The sequence below is a fragment of the Schistocerca piceifrons genome, chromosome 6, assembly GCF_021461385.2.
Source record: "Schistocerca piceifrons isolate TAMUIC-IGC-003096 chromosome 6, iqSchPice1.1, whole genome shotgun sequence".
Taxonomy (NCBI): Eukaryota; Metazoa; Arthropoda; class Insecta; order Orthoptera; family Acrididae; genus Schistocerca; species Schistocerca piceifrons.
The window spans coordinates 252,970,605-252,993,630 of NC_060143.1; the positions used below are offsets into that span (position 1 = coordinate 252,970,605).

The following is a 23,026-nucleotide window of genomic DNA, read 5'->3' on the forward strand; positions in this document are numbered from 1 at the left end:
AGGAACAGCAAGGCAGCAGTGGAGAAACGGTCTCAGGTGTACACCAGAAGAAGAGACAAGAGGAGGAATAAATAGGGTAGCAGTGGGTAGCTGGTGGAGACAAATGATGGGGCTAACTGGACGGTAGTGACACCATCAGGAAGTAGCACTAGCGGCTAATACTACCATGTTCTACATTGACATTGTCTATGGGGAGATGCACAATCAAATTGATTTGAAACAAGTGTGGAGAACGATCCTACGTCAAGATCGCAAAGTTTCTTTACTGATAACTGGTTTTGGCTCATTACTGAGACAATTGGCCTGAAGATGGCTCAGTAATGAGTTGAATCCAGTGTGCAGTAAAGAAACTTTGCGATCTTGACGTAGGATTTTGACTAGGAACCTGGGATGGACACTGACCGCGGCGAGGACGCACCGGCTGGCGCGCAGCGCGCCACAGCATCCGAAGAAGCCGACGAGCAGCATGGCGCCCGCGGTGGCCGCCAGCGCGCACGCCGCCCACCGCGCCGCCTCGCCGGGGACCTGCGGCGTGGCCAGCAGCGCGAACAGGTGGCTGCGCGGCACGTCCAGCAGCCACCAGCCCGACAGTGCCAGCACGCAGCATCCCACCACCTGCAGGCACAGCACAGCGCACACCTCAGTTACTCTGCTGTCTGACTCATGGCAGGAACAGGTGGCTGCGCGGCGTGTCCAGCAGCCACCAGCCCGACAGCGCCAGCACGCAGCACCCCACCACCTGCGGGCACAGCACAGCGCACACCTCAGTTACTCTGCTGTCTGGCTCATGGCAGGAACAGGTGGCTGCGCGGCATGTCCAGCAGCCACCAGCCCGACAGCGCCAGCACGCAGCATCCCACCACCTGCGGGCACAGCACAGCGCACACCTCAGTTACTCTGCTGTCTGACTCATGGCAGGAACAGGTGGCTGCGCGGCATGTCCAGCAGCCACCAGCCCGACAGCGCCAGCACGCAGCATCCCACCACCTGCGGGCACAGCACAGCGCACACCTCAGTTACTCTGCTGTCTGGCTCATGGCAGGAACAGGTGGCTGCACGGCATGTCCAGAAGCCACCAGCCTGACAGCGCCAGCACGCAGCACCCCACCACCTGAGGGCTCAGCACAGCGCACGCCTCAGTCACTCTGCTGTCTGACTCATGGCAGGAACATGTGGCTGGATGGTATGTCCGTCATCAGCTACAGAATGTCAGCACACAGTACCCCACCATCTGCATGGACATGATACACCTGTCACGTGAAAGTCTGCATGCTGGCTGGCTAATGGCAGGAATAGGTGTCTGGATGTCGATCAGCTGTTTGGTATGCTGAACAATGTCAGAAAACAGCTCCCAAATGTCCTGCAGGCATAGTATTGCTCAATCAGAGGGACATCTGCTGGCTGACTGGCAGGGCTCTCACAGTACATGGTACAGTGTTTTACCCTTCAATAAGCGATTAAGGATTCTATCACATTAGATATATTGAGTGAACACTGTAAAACCTGTATTTCATGTATGTTTCATGTACTACATGGAGACTGGATAGTGATGGACGTTTTCTGGCTCTGTTTTGCTGACAAGAAAATTCCAGACCAGGTTGTGGCCAAGCAGCAGCCATAAGCCTCCAGAGCATGTATCCAAACATGTCAACACCTCGTTGTCTATTAATATTACAAATAAAAGAAATGATGAATATATATATTACTAAAACATTGTATTGGTTCATGCTGATCACATCTGATTACTCGTCAATGGCACTTAATGTCTCAATATGAGCCAATACTGTGCATATTGTTAATGCACTGGTGTCCAAATTAGAGCAACCAACCCCTATTTCCCTGTCTTGTGCCTGATTCACCATCTAATGGTAGAAGCCGGCCGGGTTGGCCGAGTGGTTCTAGGCGCTACTGTCTGGAACTGCGCAATTGCTATGGTTGCAGGTTCGAATCCTGCCTCGGGTATGGATGTGTGTGATGTCATTAGGTTAGTTAGGTTTAAGTAGTTCTAAGTTCTAGTGTCTGATGTGTGTGTGTGAAATCTTACGAGACATAACTGCTAAGGTCATCAGTCCCTAAGCTTACACACTACTTAACCTAAATTAACCTAAGGACAAACACGCACACCCACGCCCAAGGGAGGACTCGAACCTTCGCCGGGACCAGCCGCACAGTCCATGACTGCAGCACCCGAGACCGCTCGGCTAATCCCGTGCGGTGGGGACTGATGATCTCTGAAGGTAAGTCCCATAGTGCTCGTAGCCGTTTGAACTGTAATTATAAAAGCTGTCAAGAGATGTCCATACAATCGTGTTCTGCATGGCAAAAGGCATTCCAGTCAACGGACAACCACATGAACAATGACAGCAGGGCATCTATTAAATGGGGTAGTGTTTGCCTGGTAATCCTATATCCACAGCTGTGTTTACAGTCATCGATCGTGCAGTATGGCAAAAAGAAGACCCTTACTAGGCTCTCTGTGGTGGGGGGCTATAAGTAGAAGGGAAGCAGGACAGTTGCAAACTGATGAAGTCAAATGGCTCAATGTGAATCCCTCTGTTTCTCGGGTGTGGCGACAATTTATAGAGACCAAAACAGTACCCCCAAAGACCAGGGCAGGGTGAAACACCCCCGTTTAAATTCCTTTATTAGGTTTTGTGTAATTTACCGAAGCCGCCAAAAAGTTAATTATTATGATGATATGATGGTGTGCTTAATGGATGAAAGGCTATCGGTTTTTCTGCTGTGGTTTCGGGGGTATTTCAACCGAGTGCGGCTGTTCTGAGACAAAATACTGGAATGATTGAAAGTTTGTCTGTCATTAAGGACCACAAAGGTTGCGATGTACAAACTGATATATTTTCTACTAACACACAAATTCTGAGACAGTTGCTACCTTCGCCTTACACGTCTATTTGCTGTTACATCTTTTCATGCTGATTTTAATTACTTCGTCACACACGTAACGATGATGGCTAACATTCAGAACAATCCTCACTGCAATCCATGGTTGTTGCTGGCCGACGCGGCTGACGCGAAACACGTAATTCGGCACTTGTCACTTTCTGTTTCATATCACTCGCGAATCGGTATTAGTGAGGGTCAACCCAACGACGATCAGGGGAATGTGCTCACTCGTCATACTGCGGTGAATTTTACCGTTTACAACTCATTCGACCAACGTTCTTGCCTGTCTCTCCCGCACCACAGCTCACTCGACACTCTCCAGTACCACCACGCACTCGACACTAGTCTCACTGACTCCTGCAGCGCTTGACAATCGACTCCTGTCTACTATAGACCTGGGCGTCGGACACAAGCATTTATGTTCGTGGGATCACGGATCCCTTACATCCCCACCCTAAAAACCTTCTTTGTAGCCACAGGCGAAAAAGAATAATAGGAAAAAATTATCACATAGTATATAAATGAAAATGAGGAACATAAGTTCTGGTTCAAATACTGAAAATTACATTGTATCACAAATAACCCAATTGACTCCGGTAGCAAACTGCCCCTACAGAAACATTATACAACATCACTCTACCTTAATTAATATGGCATGATCAATATTTTTACAAACTTATCTTACATTCAATTACCAAAAATCTTCATTTTCAAAGGTTTGTCTGGGACATTAACTACATATTTGTTACTGGTTAACCTCTTATAACTAGCTACAGCAAAGACAAGAAAACAAACTAGTTGAATAACAGCTACCCCTTTGGTATGCCGTCCTTTCAGTGGGGTTCGTGCCGTCCATACTACTATCACTCTAACTTATAACTCACTTGGCCAACACACATCAAACTTAAGGAAGAAATTCACAACTTATTCATTTGAGTCTTGAACACAAGCAAAATTGAATATCAAAACAAAATATAGCATTTACACCTTGATTTATGCCATTATTTTACAATCCCTCATACCTCTACAGATTAAATAATATTAAATGCTCCATTATACCAATAAATATGTCTTACATAGCTATTTGCATCGCCATAACTAATGTGGTCACCCAACGAAAATTTTAAATTACTGATCATTTCATTTTGCCAAACATTTACTGCCATATGTGAGTTGTTATCACCAAAGCTTAGATGAGAGGTACAATATTTCCTATTATATTGACATTAATTCAAAAGTGCTATATGGATATTTATTATTCATTTACAGTGCCAGAATTCTGCTTCTAAAGCTTGACCAAAGTATAACCATAATTGACTCTGATATCTAATTGGATACATGAATTACTCTTTACTCATAAGTTACACTTTCTGTTTTATCAGCATACCTCAGATAAACGTTTATACCTACAAACAACTTGCAAACAGATATTGCTCATGTGCTAAATGACATACTTCAATACTTAAAACATCTCATACTCCATACTCTTCATTACACACAACTCCCTCAACTTAACAGCAACTTCAACTGCAAATAAATATACATCTTCAAACTACATCATCTCTCCATATTCGCTGTAATAACTACATAAAAATACTACTCCAGGCTCCTTGGCCTCTCCGTTCATCATATTTCACATCATTTACTCGAACAACTATCTCCTAATGTATTTGTTTCTTTATATGCCATCCTAATTACAAGCTGATACATTACTTCAATTTTCTTACAACGGTTTGACCTTTTCATGCCTTACAAAACAACTCTATAAGATTACACAAACTCTTGTTTGACCAATTAGCTTCCCATCACATTTTATAAACATTAGCTTTCTGATCTGGTTCTCATTTTATTACTTCTGGCACTAATAATTTTGTAGTGTACTGACAGTAAGCTGATCTTTAACTTATTGATTCTCTGACATCTCACGCTCTACCTCACCAGTAACTACTTGTTCTTATTATAAGTCAACTATAAATTTGTTACATGGTTCCTGACTGAATTATTTGGACGACCACTACCTATTCTAACTACTATACACTATCTTCTTAACCTAAGGATAGAGAAAGATGGTAAAGGAGTGAAAGTTGAAATAAGAAATAAAGCCTCACCCAGCTGGGAGTGTACCAGTCGCCACTTGGTATACCAGCAAAAGAGTTGCTGGCTCCCTACACCTTAAAACTGATTTTATTCCATTATCTGGGTTGCCCTTATCCTTACGTGGATAGTATCTTTTTACATTCTCAACATATTCCTTACCATGAGCTCTTTTTGTTTGCACATATTCCAATTCAACTGTGTTTGGGTGATCAATTCTTGTGATCCTATATGGTCCTTTATATACATGGTTAAATTTATGTATCTCAGAATTTATTTTCTTTGATATGGCGTGCACTTTTACTAACACCAGATCCTCAACTCGATAAGTTACTGGCTTTACCAATTTATCATGTCTCTCCTGTCTCTTCTTTGCTTTCTCTTTCATCCTCAGTTCCACTAACTCTAATTTATTCTCCCATGTTGTGTCATTTCCAGGTGGATAATCTAATAGCTCACGAAACACACTATCAGGTTCTTGGTTAAGTAAAATCTCACGCGATGCAAATCCTGTCGAGTCATGTGGGAGGTGATTCCTGATATGTTCAAATTCTCCCAGGTACTCCTTCCATGACCCATGCTTCCTATGACAGTATGTCCTACATAAACAATTTAATTCCTTCATCGATCGTTTGGCTGGATTGGAGGATGGTCTATATGTTGAGATTGCAGTTGGTTCTACCTGATGCTTATCTGGCATTTCTTTGTTTTCTTTCTTGATTTCTTCATTTCCTTTAGACATCTCTTCTATATACTTGTTGATTTCTTTATTTCCTTTGGACATCTCTTCTAAACACGTGATGATTTCTTTCTTTCCTTTGGACATCTCTTCTAAATACATGATGACTTCTTCCTTTCCTTTGGACATCACTTCAAAAAGCTCGTTGATTTCTTGGAGTATCTTAAATATTACTGACTGCGATTCTCATCCTCAAGACTCAGTTCCTTTCTAATTGGTTTTACCGGTGTCTCAGGATAACCGGTTGAATGACCCAATGGGCTGTCCATTGACATTCCACTACTACCAATTCCTGACTCACCCCTGTCCTCCTGAACTATATCCATTTTTCTAACCACCTCCTCCACAACCTTTTCTTTCAATTCAGGATCCATTCTAATTATTCACTATGCACAGACAACAAAAAAATAAAATAAAATAAAAATAACCTCCTAGTAACCCAAACACTTACTAATTAGCTAATAACGAAATAATCCTTCACTGTATTAGGTTAACGCAGACTGGCACAATAGAACTCTCCATTGAACACCATAAATTACACAAGCCTATCCACATCAAACATCAATGACTGCATTTATACACAAAATCTCGAAGTAACATACACACAACTTAGAAGACATATAAATATGTAGTTTGCAATAAATAATGCAAATGAGGCACTATTCTGCGCTGTACAGCATAAACACAAGCCCATATTAGCATACCAAGCTTCAGAGAAAATTTGCAAAAAAATGTTAAAAAATACTATTCTTATATTTTCTGCAATTGACAAATTTAATTTGAAGTTCCTTCCGCGCTCTGAAGATAGTGCAACACTAATTAGTCTCGCGCGAGCAACGCGTCCTCACTCACCCCTCGACGCTCGTCGAAGTCGTGATGTTTTGACGTTTGAAGCCGCGCTACTAGTCGTGTTGGCGTTGGCTCCTCCGGAGCGGCGGCTGTGAGGCGAAGCGTCGTTGTAGCTGGTGTGGTGCCGTGTGTAAAGCGAAGCTCGCGGCGAATCGCGCTGACGCAGTCTCGTAGTTCGGTGGTTGGCGACGGGATGGAGCTGTTGTCATCGTTCATCGGCGGGCAGATGGCGCAGGCGTCGTATACTTCCGGGGTACGCCACTAGATGTCGAACTCCGCGTCGTCGTTGTTTCTACTTCAGCCACTTGGCTCCGCTGTAGTCACTGGTCAGTGTGGTACATCTCCGCTGTCTAAATCCTTGATATCGCGGCGTGTGGAACCTCTTCACCGCTTCAGATGCGTTCGTTAGCCGCTCACACTCTGGGTGACGTCATCCAACAATTACGCCAAAGACAACACTCGCGAATGCGGTAACAGTTTATGGGTCCACATAAAATTGAGCGATTTACCCCGTTCAAAAAACAATTTCGGATACAAAGTCACTTGAAAACATGTTCCTGATGCTTTCGTAACGGAATTTTGGCTGGTTCACTCTCGGTTACGCACAAACGCGCCTTTTCTTAGAGTATGAATTTTACAGTACTTCATGCAGGTTTTCGTGTCCATACTTCAATACATTATCCATTAACACTGCTTTTGCACTTGAAATTGTAAAAAGAAATTTTTTACTGTTCCTCAGTCACTTTTGCACTGTATTCTCTAAACAACGTGCTTCGTTACCGCGATTTCTAATTGCACCATAAATGTTATGTTACACTGTTTCGAGTTGGAATACACTGATTTTAGTCACGGTAACGACATACCGAATTGCTCTTGCACTAAAATTGTCCGATAATTTTGCAAATGTCATTCCACTGAAACGAAAACTTGAGGTCAATAAACCATTGTTCGGATCCGAAGATTGCAATTGTCCTTTTCACGGGAGCCAAGATGAAACACCCCCGTTTAAATTCCTTTATTAGGTTTTGTGTAATTTACCGAAGCCGATAAACAGTTAATTATTATGATTATATGACGGTGTGCTTAATGGATGAAAGGCTGTGGTTTCGGGGGTACTTCAACCAAGTGCGGCTGTTCTGAGACTGAATACTGGAATGATTGAAAGTTTGTCTATTATTAAGGACCACAAACGTTGCGATGTACAAACTGATATATTTTCTACTAACACACAAATTCTGAGGCAGTTGCTACCTTCGCCTTACACGTCTAATTACGGTTATATCTTTTCATGCTGATTTTAATTACTTCGAAACACGTAACGATGATGGCTAACATTCACAACAATCCTCACTGCAATCCATGGTTGTTGCTGACCGACGCGGCTGACGCGAAACACGTAATTCGGCACTTGTCACTTTCTGTTTCATATCATGTCTAGTGTGGAGCCGTCAACATGCCACCTGGGTGGCTGAATAGTGGGCCAATGTTCTTTTCGCAGATGAGTCCCAGTTTGGTCTGGAGAGTAATTCTCGACGCATTCGCGTCTGGAGGGAACGTGGAACACGATTTTGCAACCGATATATTATCGAAAGTGACCAATGTTGAGGAGGATCCCTAATCTTGTAAGCAAGGATTATGCTGACCACATGAACACCTCCTCACGAAATTGTATGGGTGAATCGGCAAGAGATCATGGGACCTCATGTAGGGTTGTTGCGAGGTGGTGTAGGCCCAGAATTCGTACTGATAGACGATAATGATCGATATCATAGAGCAATAGTGGTTGATGTTTTCTTGGAAACGGAAGATAGTGCAAGCATGCCGTGGCCTGCTCGCTTTCCAGATTTGAATCCCATACAGCATGCATGGGGTGCGTTAGGGTGACAGGCTGCATCATGTCAGCATCAACCAACCACCCTCCAAGACTTGCAAGCAGCTCTCCAGAAGAATGGACGTTGTTGCCTCAACGTATAGATTGGCGATATCATTCACAGCATGCCCTGTCGTCGTCAGTCTTGTATTGCTGCCAGAGGTGGTCTCACCCCATACTGAGCACATTAAGCAGCTGTACGAATGTGTGTGCAAATCAGTTAAGTTGGAAAAAACGAAGAACATTTTTGTGTACCGTTATGCATATTGCAGTTGTTTACATTCTATATTCTTTACATTATTTCTACTTTAGTCACCTGTTATTACTGCTTTGTAGCAAAAAAATACAACTTTGCAAAATTTCCGTTTGTTGTTCTTAACTTTGGACACCAGTGTAAATAGTTGTAAGTGTTTGGCATTATCTGTGAATATATTTTGACTTATATGTGAAGATCTGTTTTCCTGAAGATACGATATTTACCTACTGAGCAAAGATTTCTTGAAATAGTAACAGTTTAAAATAAAAGTTGAAGCCAGAATATGATGAAATAATGTTGCTTAGATTGCGTCTCCAGTTCTATGAATTAATGCTTAAAGGAATTTTTGAGAGATCAGCTGATATGTCTCTAGATCTCCATAAATGACTTCACAATAGAAACAGCATTTTCATATTAGTCATTAATACGTTGAGGTGTATAATTGGAAGTGAGAATATCAATTTAATTGAAAACAATGGTTTAGCATATCAGAGATCATCGCTAATTATGCTGTAGCAGTTGTCTGTTATCTCTGGTCCAGATAGCAATGCAGTCTACTGCACTACTTATATGCATTACTCTAATTGATCATTTTGAAAATTATTATCATAAAAAGGTATTGTGTCTACAAATAATCGTAAGAAGTGATCAAGGACCTGCATAAAAACAATTAAACTCTTTGGATTACAGTGAAGTGTTATCCTAAGGGAAACAGTAATTTTGATCATCTAAGGAATCTAAGGAGGACACAGATATTACATCCAGTAGCGCATAGTCATTATGCTACTGTCTACAGTCAGAATGGTTGTATGACTGCGGCAGGGTTTCATGTTCAGCAACTAGGGGCCCATCATCTGAATAATAACAGCAAACAGCATCCAAAAATCTGTGTGAACGTGCACACCTGAGTCACGTGACAGCTGCAAGCTGGCTGGCTAACAGCAGAACCATGTGGCTAGGGTGGCATGCCCAGCAGCCAAATTTCCATCACCTGGACTATGCAACACCCGACATCTCATACCTCACACCTGGCTCGTGGCAGGAAAGGAGCTAGCAGCTCATCAGCTGGACAATGTCAGGACACTGCGGCTGTGGGCTCAACACACCCTCCATCACTAGAACACCCGCAGATTGGCTGGTGAAATAGTTGGTTGTATGGCGCGTCTAGTGGGTATCACCAGGCCGCTAGAAGGATGTCCTTGACACATCATGTACATGGAGAGCATTGAGTGAAGGAGACACTTTATTACCAGTCTGAGTCTTGGAATTCGTAAAAGTTGCTATGGTGATGATCCTGCATTGCGACCTCCATATTTCAAGCTTGAACATGGTGGCATACTTTCTCTCTGGCTGTAGAGCATTTGTTGTGTGACCATAGTTTGTCACGAATCGTGAGTGATCAGTTCAGTTCTTGTTATTGATGCAGTGTAAAATGACGTTAATTTCAGACATATGTCATATGGTGTCTTGCTTAACCTGCAACAAGGTAGTCCGGATCGCTTTCTGAAAGAGCCAATCTCATGAGCTTGTATATAGAGTACGACGTTGTTCTGAGGAACAAGGGGATAACAGTGTACTTCCTGTACCATTGTCGAAAGTCATAGAAAGAGTAGCTGCAGATCTGAAAATTGGAACGACCTCTGCGATGGAAGCAAAGAGGGAGAAGCGCGCTGGGGATCCACGGGAATCAACTGCTGTTCTTTTCACTCCAGGAGAAACCAGAATGAGTGATGGTAAACCGACAGAACTGGGTAATTTTCAAGGGGACATATATACACGACTGCAACGCACTGAAAGAATATCGCGCCCAGAAAAATCTGCATCTCTCACTTCGAGATAGTGAGTTGTTTTTGGGAGGAAAAACCAGTTTTTCAGTCATGCTAAAGAAGATACTCGTAGAGTATTGACGAAGAACGTTTCTGGAAGAAAAGTTCTGCTTGAACGAGAGGATATCGTTCCCTTGAGATGCTGTTTTTGGAAAGGAATACCTAAATTCAAACCTCACGAAATCACTTGGTTGGTCGACATTTGTGTAAATGTCGGTCATTCCAGAACCGCTGCATGGACTTATGACACTGCTTGAGGTACAATGAAAGAACCAGTTGAAAAAATCGCCTCGTTCTTTTACGTGCTGGAACAATCGGTGGGTTTGTTCAAAATGCTTTGTAGTTCTTTAAATCAAAGAATTCCGGGGACTACCTCGGAGAACTCACACCAACGAAATTTAAAAAGTGGTTTGTATATTCTTTGTTTCCAGACGCAGAAAAAAAAACACTATAATATTTGACAGTGCACCATATCACTCTCTCCAATTAAACAGTCCCTACCTGCAGCAGCAGAATGAGTGGCATAGTACAATGACTAGAGAAGAAGGCCATACATTCATTTGACAGAAAAATGAAAAACGCATAACTGCTGCAAATTGTGAAAGAGCTTGCATCGCATAATATCATTTGAGACTGACAAAACTGCAGAAGAAAATGGTCATAGTGTGGCACCAAGCACTATATCATTGCCTTTCAATGTAATAGTTCAATGGGCTCAGGTGAAATCATATGCCACAGACAGAAATAAAGGTTTCGAATTAAAACAAGTCCAATTTTTCGTGTGTGAGGCGCTGGGCAGTATTACACCCACAGAGTGGAACAGTATTGTCACGCGTAAGTGACACATCTTGGAAGAGGCATGGGAATGAGAAGGTGGACTATATAGATACCACCTTTCTACCAATGCACTATTCCATGGCAGATGTAATACCAGCCTTTTTGTACTGCTGGACTCCATTGTTACCCTAGCTTTGGGAATGGGATTGGCACTTTAGACATTTCATGGTACTGCCCATTTTATTTTTGTCATTACGTGTCTGGGTTCTACTACGGTTTCGGTAAAGTATTCTTGTCTCTTCTACTATATCCAGATAATATATATGATATTAGTAACCTGTGTCAGCCATCTATGTTAGTATTCTGAGAGTACATCCTTACTCAATCATTATTAAATTTACCCAGACTATGTTAAATATTATGTGGTCATTTGAGTATAATACCCACACTTACTTCATGGTCTGGATTGTAGATCCTGAATATATACTTTACTATCGGCCCCCTCTGGCATTACTCCACACCTCATTGTTTTATTTCCATTTTTAAATTTTGATACGATAGTAACGACCATGTTTGACTTAATAAGTACAGTAAGATACATTTGCACTTGGTGAGAGAGACATGTACGGATCAGTTTACATGCATAGATAACTGGTCTGTCGTTGCAGGTGAGAAGTACTTACCCACATCTCTACAGGAGGCGCCTATGTTGAGAACACATTGCTACATTATACACATGAAGTCCCATGTTACAGTACTTCTTTCAATGTGTCTTCATTTCTGTATATGTCGCTAAGATTACGACATTATTCAATCTATATATAGAGCAAGCAGTAAAGGAAACAAAAGAAAAATTTGGAGTAGGAATTAAAATCCATGGAGAAGAAATAAAAACGTTGAGGTTCGCCGATGACATTGTAATTCTGTCAGAGACAGCAAAGGACCTGGAAGAGCAGTTGAAAAGAACGGACAGTGTCTTGAAAGGAGGATATGAGATGAACATCAAAAAAAGCAAAACGAGGGTAATGGAATGAGGTCGAATTAAATTGGGTGTTCCTGAAGGAATTAGATTAGGAAATGAGACACTTAAAGTAGTAAAGGGGTTTTGCTATTTGTGGAGCAAAATAACTGATTTTGGTCGAAGTAGAGAGGATATAAAATGTAGACTGGCAATGGCAAGGAAAGTATTTCTGAAGAAGAGAAATTTGTTAACGTCGAGTACAGATTTAAGTGTCAGGAAGTCGTTTCTGAAAGTATTTGTATGGACTGTAGCCATGTATGGAAGTGAAACATGGACGATAAATAATTTAGACAAGAAGAGAATAGAAGCTTTCGAAATGTGGTGCTACAGAAGAATGCTGAAGATTAGATGGGTAGATCACATAACTAATGAGGAGGTATTGAATAGAATTGGAGAGAAGAGAAATTTGTGGCACAACTTGACTAGAAGAAGGGATCGGTTGGTAGGGCATATTCTGAGGCATCAAGGGATCACCAATTTAGTATTGGAGGGCAGCGTGGAGGGTAAAATCGCAGAGGGAGACCAAGAGATGAATACACTAAACAGATTCAGAAGAATGTAGGTTGCAGTAGGTACTGGGAGATGAAGAAGCTTGCACAGGATAGAGTAGCATGGAGAGCTGCATCAAACCAGTCTCTGGACTGAAGACCATAACAAAAACGACAGCGGCAGTAAAGATAGTGACAGTGACATAAGAGATGTGGATAATAATGACATTTTCATTGTCTGTGAAGACTGTGTAGTCTACCCTCTTCCACATGACATAGGTAAAAGAGGCATCTGTGCTTTGAAATATATATTAAAATATTGAAACATCGTAATTTTTACTTTATCTCGACGTATATTTCCTAACCTATTCTTTTTGATTATGAAGAGAATATTTTTTGATCCCCCAAGGTTGTCAGCGTTTTTTTTCACACTTCAGTAATATGGCATTGCAATTACTACAATTTTTAGAGTGATATTCGTAGTCGGACGACCGACATTAAGTAGCAGCAAGCAGCCACGTATCAGCACTAGCAACAAAGCCGTTGCCTTGTTACTTGCCGGCCCGAGTGGCCGAGCGGTTTTAGGCGCTACAGTCGGGAACCGCGCGACCGCTACAGTCCCAGGTTCGAATCCTGCCTCGGGCATAGTTGTGTGTAATGTCCTTAGGTTAATTAGGTTAACGTAGTTCTAAGTTCTAGGGAATTGATGACCTCAGAAGTTAAGTCCCATGGTGCTCAGAGCAAATCTTGTTACTTTGTAGACTGTCTGCATTTTCGTAGTGAGGTACCACTGAATGTCTGCCACCTGCTTTACAAATCAATGACCTATGTGACCATTTCAAATCTCTATAACACTACCAGCATGCAACACCTATGCATCTAACAACGATTCCCCCCCCCCCTCCTCCTCCTCCCTTTCACCAGATCCAACCACCGACATGTTGGCTGGTAGTGGGAATAGTTGTCTCGGTGGCACGTGCAGCAACCACCAGCCAATTATTTGCACATTACCAGTAGATAGCTCTCCACGACCAGTGCCATCAGTGAGGTCATGTGAACATGGTCACAACGCCAGCCAGCTGGGTAGTTCCAGTAACGTGATCTGAGGGCAGTACAGGATGTGCAGCAGCCGCCAGCTGTTCACCACCAGCTCACAGTGGTCACCGTTCCTGAACATAGACCATCAGTTCAAATTATTATGAGCACCTGACTCAGACCTTTGATACATTGAGCTCATGAAGTATGTTAAGATGTTGCTTTCACGCACTCACATCAAGTATCGAAGTGGTGGAACGCTGTTATGAGATTTTGCAAACTGTTGTGTTTAAATTCCACGGTCGTGCTATAGTGATACGGCGAGATGTCGTTCTGCCCTTCGTTATTATTTACAGTACTGGTTAGCAAAACAAGTAGCGTCTTGAACTGGTTTATGTCCAGAAAGCAACGTGACAGTTCTACAAAAAAGTCGGCACACAGAGGCTTCAGTAACAGGACACGAACTGTCGGTCCACCAGTCAAGCTGCGTATTTATTTCTTGTAGAAGCATAAAAGCCATCCTCATTGAACTGTTTGCTGCGATCCCTGGAGTCACGGTAGTTGAAAGACGAACTATGTCTCACTCAAATAATAGCACCTCCACACTCTTAATCTGTCTCCATATATCTGAACTTGCGAAATGTTAGACCTATGGACTGGGACATACGCCCGTTTACACTGGAAGGCAGGCACAAACAATCTCGCCACACTTTTTTACATCCTTCATTCCCAGCTCGTGAGAGAAAGGCAGGCTGTTGTAGGACATAGAGATATCCTGCCAAATATCCCAGAAGTCTGTGAGTGGGGCACAACGTATCAAGCGTAGTCTTTGGATGTTATTTAGAGTAGTTTATGAGACAACCCACGTACAAGGAAACTCTGTTGAGTGCTCTGGAAACGAACAGGCAAGAATTTTTGATTCAGTGAATGCTGAGATAGGAATCAGCGACAACAGTGACATTATACCTTTATTGACCGCGGCTGTCTAACGAAAAATTTAAAAAAAAGGTAGAAACATAATACTGATTAGCACGTGTCATAGGAAAACTACTTTCTATCCGATCTGTCAGCAGCAAGCTGTTAGTTTTGGCATTGGGGAAGGATTTGTCTGAAAAATTGAAATTGTGTTACACATTTCTTTGTCGTGGAAAATAATAGTGAGTGGGACGTGTTTCCCATAGTTCAGTTATAAAATTAAGAAGCTGCTACAAAAACATAGGCAGTTCTATGGCAGATTCAAATGAAGCAAGAAGTCGAAAACGGACACTATATGAGAGGTGATCAATGAACCTGAAAACAATTTTTTACCTGGCGAATTGTAAAATAACCACTCTAACATGTTTTGATCATACATAAACTCAGTCAATGGAAAAAGGCGGCCCTCGAAGTACCCTTCGACCATTAAGGCACAGATCGGAAAAATGATAAAATGAGAGTGGAAAATGAAATTCTGTCTTTCGAAACCACTTCACTGAAGTAGGTCACAGTCTATATGTTACATTCGATATTCCCACGGTTGCGAAAATCACACCTATAGAAATAAGTGGTGTGGAATTTGAAAACAGCTCAGATCGTCCCACACAGGAAAGAATACAGGACCTGACTGGGCGACCATTTGGTTCCACGTCGAATATGAGGATGGTTACATCCCTCTTCTATCGTCAATTTACCGTAGATCGCAAAAAACAACGGAATGTGTCATACGACTGCAAAAAGCCTCGGTTCGTTCCAGCCTATGGGAAAGGTCTCAAGACAGAGAGACAATAGGTCTACCTGACGTCGATTTCTAGTAGAATAAAGTAACATATATCGTGGTCAATCAAATCATGTGTAGAAATGAATGTGGTTTCCGTAACCACTGACTGTGTAAAAACCAGCTTCTTCGGTTTATCCATGACATTCAGAAAGCAATAATGTTCGGAGGCCAAGTTGACGCTTACTTTCTTGACTCACACAAAACCTGAAATACAGTTCCACAACATCGTCCAGTAAACAAAATGCGGGCATACGGACTATCCGAACAGGTATGCGATTACATCGAAGACATCCATCAAACAGAGCACACTATGTCGTTCTGAATGTGAAGGCATCATTATAGGCAAAAGTGACATCCGGTGGCCGTTAAGGCAACGTGATAGGGCCGCTAATGATGACGATCTCTATAAATCACCTGGGTGATGACTTCTGAAGCCATAAGTGTTTGTTCACTGTGCAGCTGTGTACAGAGAGAGGACATCGTCAGAAAATTGTTATCAAAGAGACTTACAGACCAAGAGCCACAGGTGCAGAAACTGGCAGCTGGCTCTAAAACTATACTGCCGGAAAAAAATAGTGCAACCTTTTGGAGGTATCCAATTAATTCATGATTTATTGTTGCAACAGTGCATATGGAGTACATGAAATGATTACATTTACAGACTAATAGCACGAGTGGTTCTGAGATACGAGGTATCGACCCATACTGAAAAACCCATACTGGTACATGGTGTAATGCACACGGGCAGCAGTGCAGGCGCTGATTCAGTAGTTCAGTCGATCGTACAGATGGCGAATACTGTCATGGGCTACGTTCTGCCACGCCTGCTCGATCTGTTCACGTAGTTCTGCAAGAGTTGTTGGCTGACGAGTCGCAAGAGTCATGCCCCGCCCCCAACCCCTACCCCAAGTGCTCGACTGGAGACAAGTTCCGAGATCGTGCTAGCTACGGCAGTTCCTGCATCTCTTACGGAGAACGTTGAGTTTCACGGGCAGTGTGTGAGCGGGCATTATCCTACTGGAACAAAATAACACCTTCCTGTTGCAAGATCGGCAAAAGAATGGGTCTAACAACATTCTGCAGGTACCGAGTGCTGGTTAGTGTCCCCTCCAGAAACGTAAAACGTGAACGAGAGTTGTACGAGTTGTGATTGTAAATTTTTAAGAATGGGCTTGTAATTGTAAATGGTGTATTTAAATGCTACTGTGATGCATCTCCTTCAAAATAGTCCCCTTCTGACTGAACACACCGACTCCAACGGTGTTTCCACTTTTAGAAACATTCCTGGAAATTTTTTTCCTGAAGTGTGTTAAGGACACTCTCCGTATTTGCCTGGATGTCTTCAATCGAGTCAAATTGCTTCCCTTTCAGTGAAAATTTCAGTTTAGGAAACAGGTAGAAGTACGCAGGGGCCAAATCAGGGAAATATAGCGATAGTGGAAGCACAGGAATTTTGAATTTGGTCAAAAACTCAACAATGGAGAGGACACGATGAGCCGGAGCATTGCCACGGTGTAGCATCCAACATCTGTCCTTCCACAATGCAGGCCTTTCGTTCCTCACCATTTCGCGCAAACGCTCAAGGACGCATTTGTAGTATTCCAGGTTGATTGCCTATCCTCCAGGGGTAAATTCATGATGCACAATACCGGCAGAATCGAAAAAAATCACCAACATTCTCTACACCTTTGACTGACTTTGCCGTGCTTTTTTCGGTCGTGGTGAACCTGGTGTCTTCAACTGCGAACACTGCACTTTGTTTTCAGGATCATATCCATATACCCACGATTCGTCACCTGTAATCACACTATTTAACAAATGTGGGTCATTTTGGTCCGATTAACCATTTCTTGGGACACTTCAAATCGGTATTTTCTCTGGTCAGTTGGCAACACTTTTGAAATGAATTTCGCGGACACTCGATGCGTGTTCAGATCTTCAGTTAAAACTGACAACTGCATAGAAACTTAAATGGTCATCAGCCATCTCCCTAATTGTAAATCTACGATCAGAGCGCACTGAGTCGCGAACTCTCACAACATTTTCATTGCTTTTTGAAGTGGAAGGACAGCCGGGCTGTGGTTCATCTTCAAATGATTCACGGCCATTTCTAGATCTGTTGAACCAGACAAAAACATCTGACTGGCTCATACAATTATTTCCAAAAGCTGTTTTTAATAGTTCGTAAGCTAATTTCCAGATTTTAAAACCAAATTTCACACAAAGTTGTTGCTCAGTTCTTAGGTCCATTTTCACGCAGACAGAATCTGGCAACAAGCACTAACAGACCCGCACTCAACCAGCTGCCACAACGAACTGAATAAAGGAAACGCAGTTTTCTGTCAGAGGGCGTTCAAGGATAAGGCAATTACTCACTTCCCACCCTCTGTGTACCAACCTGCCACACCAGGAAGCAGTAGCAGATCCATTCTTAAAACTTTCCAATCACACTTCGTAGCTTATCGAGCCCTCACCCTAAGGCCTGGGGTGCAGCCAGTATGTCTGAGATGAATGCACTCTGTGAGACAGCGGTCACCAAGTCTACGTCGTACGCGGAAAACGAGCATCACTTGCGTGCAGGCAGAATCTGGTTTAATCGCTGAAGACCACGGGACGCCATTCCGTCTTCCAAGTGATCCTCTGACGACACCAGCCAAGCCCTGCACATCGATGCTTAAGCACAAGTGGAAGACGGGCTACAGGCGTGCGTGCCCTTAATTACACTTCTAATACGCGGTTGGCAACAGTTTGTGTTCATACGTCTGGGCTCACAAGCCTTCTTATTTGTGCTGTGGTAGCTGTACGATGTGCCACTGCTGCTCTTACTATACGACGATCATGGAGGGCGTCTGCGCCGTGTGGACGTACGAAACCTCGTTTGCAGGTGTAAGAAGGTTCACGTGATCACTGATATCAGCATCATTGGACAACTGATTAAGCACGTCCAACATGTGTGCCAATTCTCCGGAAGGACCATCCCACCAGTCGGAAGGCCACGAGTTGACCCCTTTCAAACTTGCTCAGTTGGCTTTAGGAAGCACTACTCCTCCATAATGTCATATGGTATAATATTTTGGGGTAACTCTTCAAGTTAAACAAAAGTTTTCAGAGTCCAAAAGCGTGTAATATGTATTATTTGTGGAGTAAATTCACGGACGTCCTGTAGAAACTTCTTCAAAGAACTGGGTATACTAACTACTGCCTCTCAGTATATCTACTCCTTAATGAAATTTGTCCTAAATAATATATATCTTTTTCAAACAAACAGCTCAGGTCATACATACAAGACTAGGAACAAAAATGATCTGCACAAGGACTTAAAAGCACTTACATTAATTCAAAAAGGGGTCCACTACTCAGGAACACTCATCTTCAATAATTTGCCAGCAAACATAAAAAATTTAGTTACAAATAAAGATCAGTTTAAAAGAAGCCTGAAAGACTTACTAGTGGCCAACTCCTTCTACTCCACTGACGAATTTTTTAACAGAAACAAATGATGTATTGTATACACTCATACTATTAGTATTGTTATTTCAGCTTAAAAAAAGATGTATATACTCATACTATCAGTATTGTTATTTCAGCTTAAAAACAAAGTGACATGTTCCACATCCACGAAGATCTCCTCAGTACGGATCTAAAATTGGCCCTGAGCACTATGGGACTTAACTTTGTGGTCATCAGTCCCCTAGAACTTAGAACTACTTAAACCTAATGCCCGAGGCAGGATTAGAACCTGCGACCGTAGCGGTCGCGCGGTTCCAGACTGTGGCCCCTAGATCCGTTAGGCCACCACGGCCAGCCTCAGTACGGATCTGTGGAACGAAAAACTAATCTAATCTAAACGGATGTAGCATAGGCAACGCGCCAGATGACCGTACTCTACCGCATACGTTCTCCGTTCCGTGGTGGACGGGAACATTTTGCACATCGCTGGCCTCTGGCGTTCAGCGCAGTCACACTATACGGGCGGCAGGAAAAGTCACAGTAGGCTGCAGGTATGTCGGTCTGTGCCGGCGCTACCAGTATAGCCTGCATATGGCAGCAGCAATGAGACGGCTTATGTCTGCTGGAAGGGCTGCGCTACTCGTGTTGCGCATGCGCACAGGCCACTTCCCTCTTACTACGCTCCTCGCCGTGCCGACAGTACACATTCCGTAGGGCAAATAGGGTACTGACGCGTAGGATCGCGCCTTGGCCACACAACTTTGCTATCGTCAGCTGTTTGTCCACCCCTACTAACCACTAACCTCTGCTTGCGAGCGTTGGTCTGTCTGCATGCACGCATACATTCGATCTGAAACACTTTACTGTAGTGTATTGCGAAGATGTTAATAGCTTTGTCGAGGATTGTGGAATGCTCCCAAACGAAACCCCAACCGGGATTTGCACTGCTTTTAACAACACATTCAGGACTTACCGTAAATATTTCTAATTACTGAAATTTGACAACAATTGCTCGTATATGCACAACAAAACAATGGTTCAAATAGCTCTGAGCACTATGCGGCTTAACTTCTGACGTCATCAGTCGCCTAGAACTTAGAACTAATTAAACCTAACTAACCTAAGGACATCACACACATCCATGCACGAGGCAGGATTCGAACCTGCGACCGTAGCGGTCGCTCGGCTCCAGACTATAGCGCCTAGAACCGCACGGCCACTCCGGCCGGCTATGAACAACAAAAAACTATCCGACCCAACAAACAATTCCTAGTAGTGTAAGTTGCAGTACATCTTATTTATTTATTTATTTACACGTCACGTTCCACAGGACCAAACTGAGAAGCAAATCTCCAAGGTCATGGAACGAGTCAATACATCAAATTACAACATAGAAGTACTAACAGATAAAAATAAAATGTTTATGAACTCGAAAAAGTAAAGCCACAAATTTAAGTAAACGCAATCAACAATACAACAGGAATCAGCTTAATTTTTCAAGAAACTCCTCGACAGAATAGGAGTGACCCATGAGGAAACTCTTGAGTTTCGATTTCAGAGCGCGTGGATTACCGCTAAGGTTTTTTGAATTCTAGTGGTGAGTTATTGAAAATGGATGCAGCAACATACTGCACACCCTTCTGCACAAGAGTTAAGAAAGTCCGATACAAATGCAGGTTTGATTTCTGCCGAGTATTAACTGAGTGAAAGTTGCTTATTCTTGGGATTAAGCTACTATTGTCAACAAGAAATGACAGTAAGGAATATATATATTGAGAGGCCAATATCAAAATATCTAGACTCGTGAACAGGGGTCGACAAGAGGTTCGTGAACTTACACCACTTATTGCCCGAGCCGCCAATTTCTGAGTCAAAAATATCCTTCTAGAATGGGAACAGTTACCCCAATATTCAATAATATATGACACAAACGAAGTAGACTAATTTTCGTGTCGAACGATCCCTCACTTCAGATACCGTTCGAATAGTAAAAATGGCAGCATTACGTCGTTTAACAAGATCCTGAACGTGGGCTTTCCACGACAGTTTACTATCTATCTGAAGACCTAGAAATTGGAACTGTTCAGTTTCACTAAACATATGCGCATTCTGTAAAATTAAAAAGTCAGGTTTTGTTGAACTGTGTGTTAGAAACTGTAAAAACTGAATCTTACTGTGATTTATGGTTAGTTTATTATCTACAAGCCATGAACTTATGTCATGAACTGCACTATTTGAGACCGAGCCAGTGTTGCACACAACATCCTTTACTACCAAGCTAATGTCATCACCAAACAGAAATATTTTAGGTTTACCCGTAATACTAGATGGCATATCATTTATAGAAATAAGGAACAGGAGTGGCCCAACACTGATCCCTGGGGCACCTCCCACTTGACCAAATCCCACTCAGACACCATATCACAGTCATTCTCAACACTGTGAATAATGACCTTTTTCTGTCTGTTGCTAAAGTAAGAGGTGAACTAGTTGTGAGCTACGCCCCGCATTTCGTAATGGTGCAACTTCTGGAGCAATATTATGTGATTAACACAATCAAAAGTTTTAGTTAAATCAAAACATATGCCTAGCGTTCGAAACCTTTAACGCATCCAGGACCTCACAGAGAAAAGAGAATATAGAATTTTCAGTTGTTAAACGACTTCTAAAGCCGAACTGTACATTTGATAGCATATCCTGTGATATAAAATGATCAATTATCCTTACAGACGCAGGCTTTTCATTAGCTTTAGCAAACACTGATAGCATGGAAATAGGTCTAAAATTGTCTACATAATCTCTTTCTCCCTTTTTATAAAGCGGCTATATTACTGGGTACTTTAATTGCTCAGGAAACTAACTATTCCTAAAGGAAAAATAACAAATACAGCTAAATACAGGGGTAACATGTGCAGCACAGTACTTTAATATACTGCTACACACTCCATCATATATCCATGAGAGTCCTTAGTCTTCAGTGATTTAATTATCCACCCGATCTCCCCCATGAATGTATTGCAAAGGAGTATTTCAGAGATCAATCTCGGAAAGTCATCTGTCAAGAGAGTATATGATTCCTTGTAGAAACCAATTTTTTATTTAATTCAGCAGCAATGGTCAGAAAATGATTGTTAAATACTGGACATCTGATTTATCAGTAACAGAAATATTTTGACTACGAACTATTTTTATATCGTCGTCTTTGTGCTAATTACCAAACACTTCCTTCACACCTGACCATATGGTTTTAATCTTAGCCTGTGAATTAGCTACTCTAGTTGCGTACCACATACTCTTTGCCTTCCGAACAACGTTTTAAGCACCTTACAGTACCGTTTGTAATGCATTACTGTAACTTGATTGTGACTACTTCTAACATTTTGATAAAATTCCCGTTTTGTTCTACATCTACATCTACATCTTCATGGATAATCTGAAAATCACATTTAATTGCCTGGCAGAGGGTTGATCCAACCACCTTCACAATTCTCTATTATTCCAATCTCGTATAGCGCGCGGAAAAAACGAACACGTATATCTTTTCGTACGAGCTCTGATTTCCCTTATTTTATCGTCATGATCGTTTCTCCATTTGTAGGTCGGTGTCAACAAAATATTTTTGCATTCGGAGGAGAAAGTTGATTTGAATTTCGTGAGAAGATTCCGTCGCAACGAGGAACGTCTTTCTTTTTAGTGATGGCCAACCCAAATCCTGTATCATTTCAATGACACGCTCTCCCATGTTTCGCAATAATACAAAACGTGCTGCCCTTCTTTGAACTTTTTCGATGTACTCCGTCTGTCATATCTGCTAAGTATCCCGCACCGCGCAGCAGTATTCTAAAAGAGGACGGACAAGCGTAGTGTAGGCAGGCTCCTTAGTAGATCTGTTACATTTTCTAAGTGTCCTGCCAATAAAACGCAGTCTTTGGTTAGCCTGCCCCACAACATTTTCTGTGTG

General features: G+C 42.4%; 1 long non-coding RNA gene across 2 annotated transcripts in view; it reads right to left on the reverse strand.

The window, feature by feature from the left end:
- Positions 1–496: 496 nt before the first annotated feature.
- Positions 497–23,026, reverse strand: part of LOC124803057 — a 1,523,538-nt gene continuing 1,501,008 nt past the window's right edge. The window contains exon 5 of one of the 2 annotated variants that reach the window (XR_007017189.1): positions 497–615. This is a non-coding gene — a long non-coding RNA (uncharacterized LOC124803057). Of the gene's footprint in view, positions 616–934; positions 988–23,026 lie in introns of those variants that run through there. The other variant, XR_007017190.1, reaches the window with a different exon arrangement.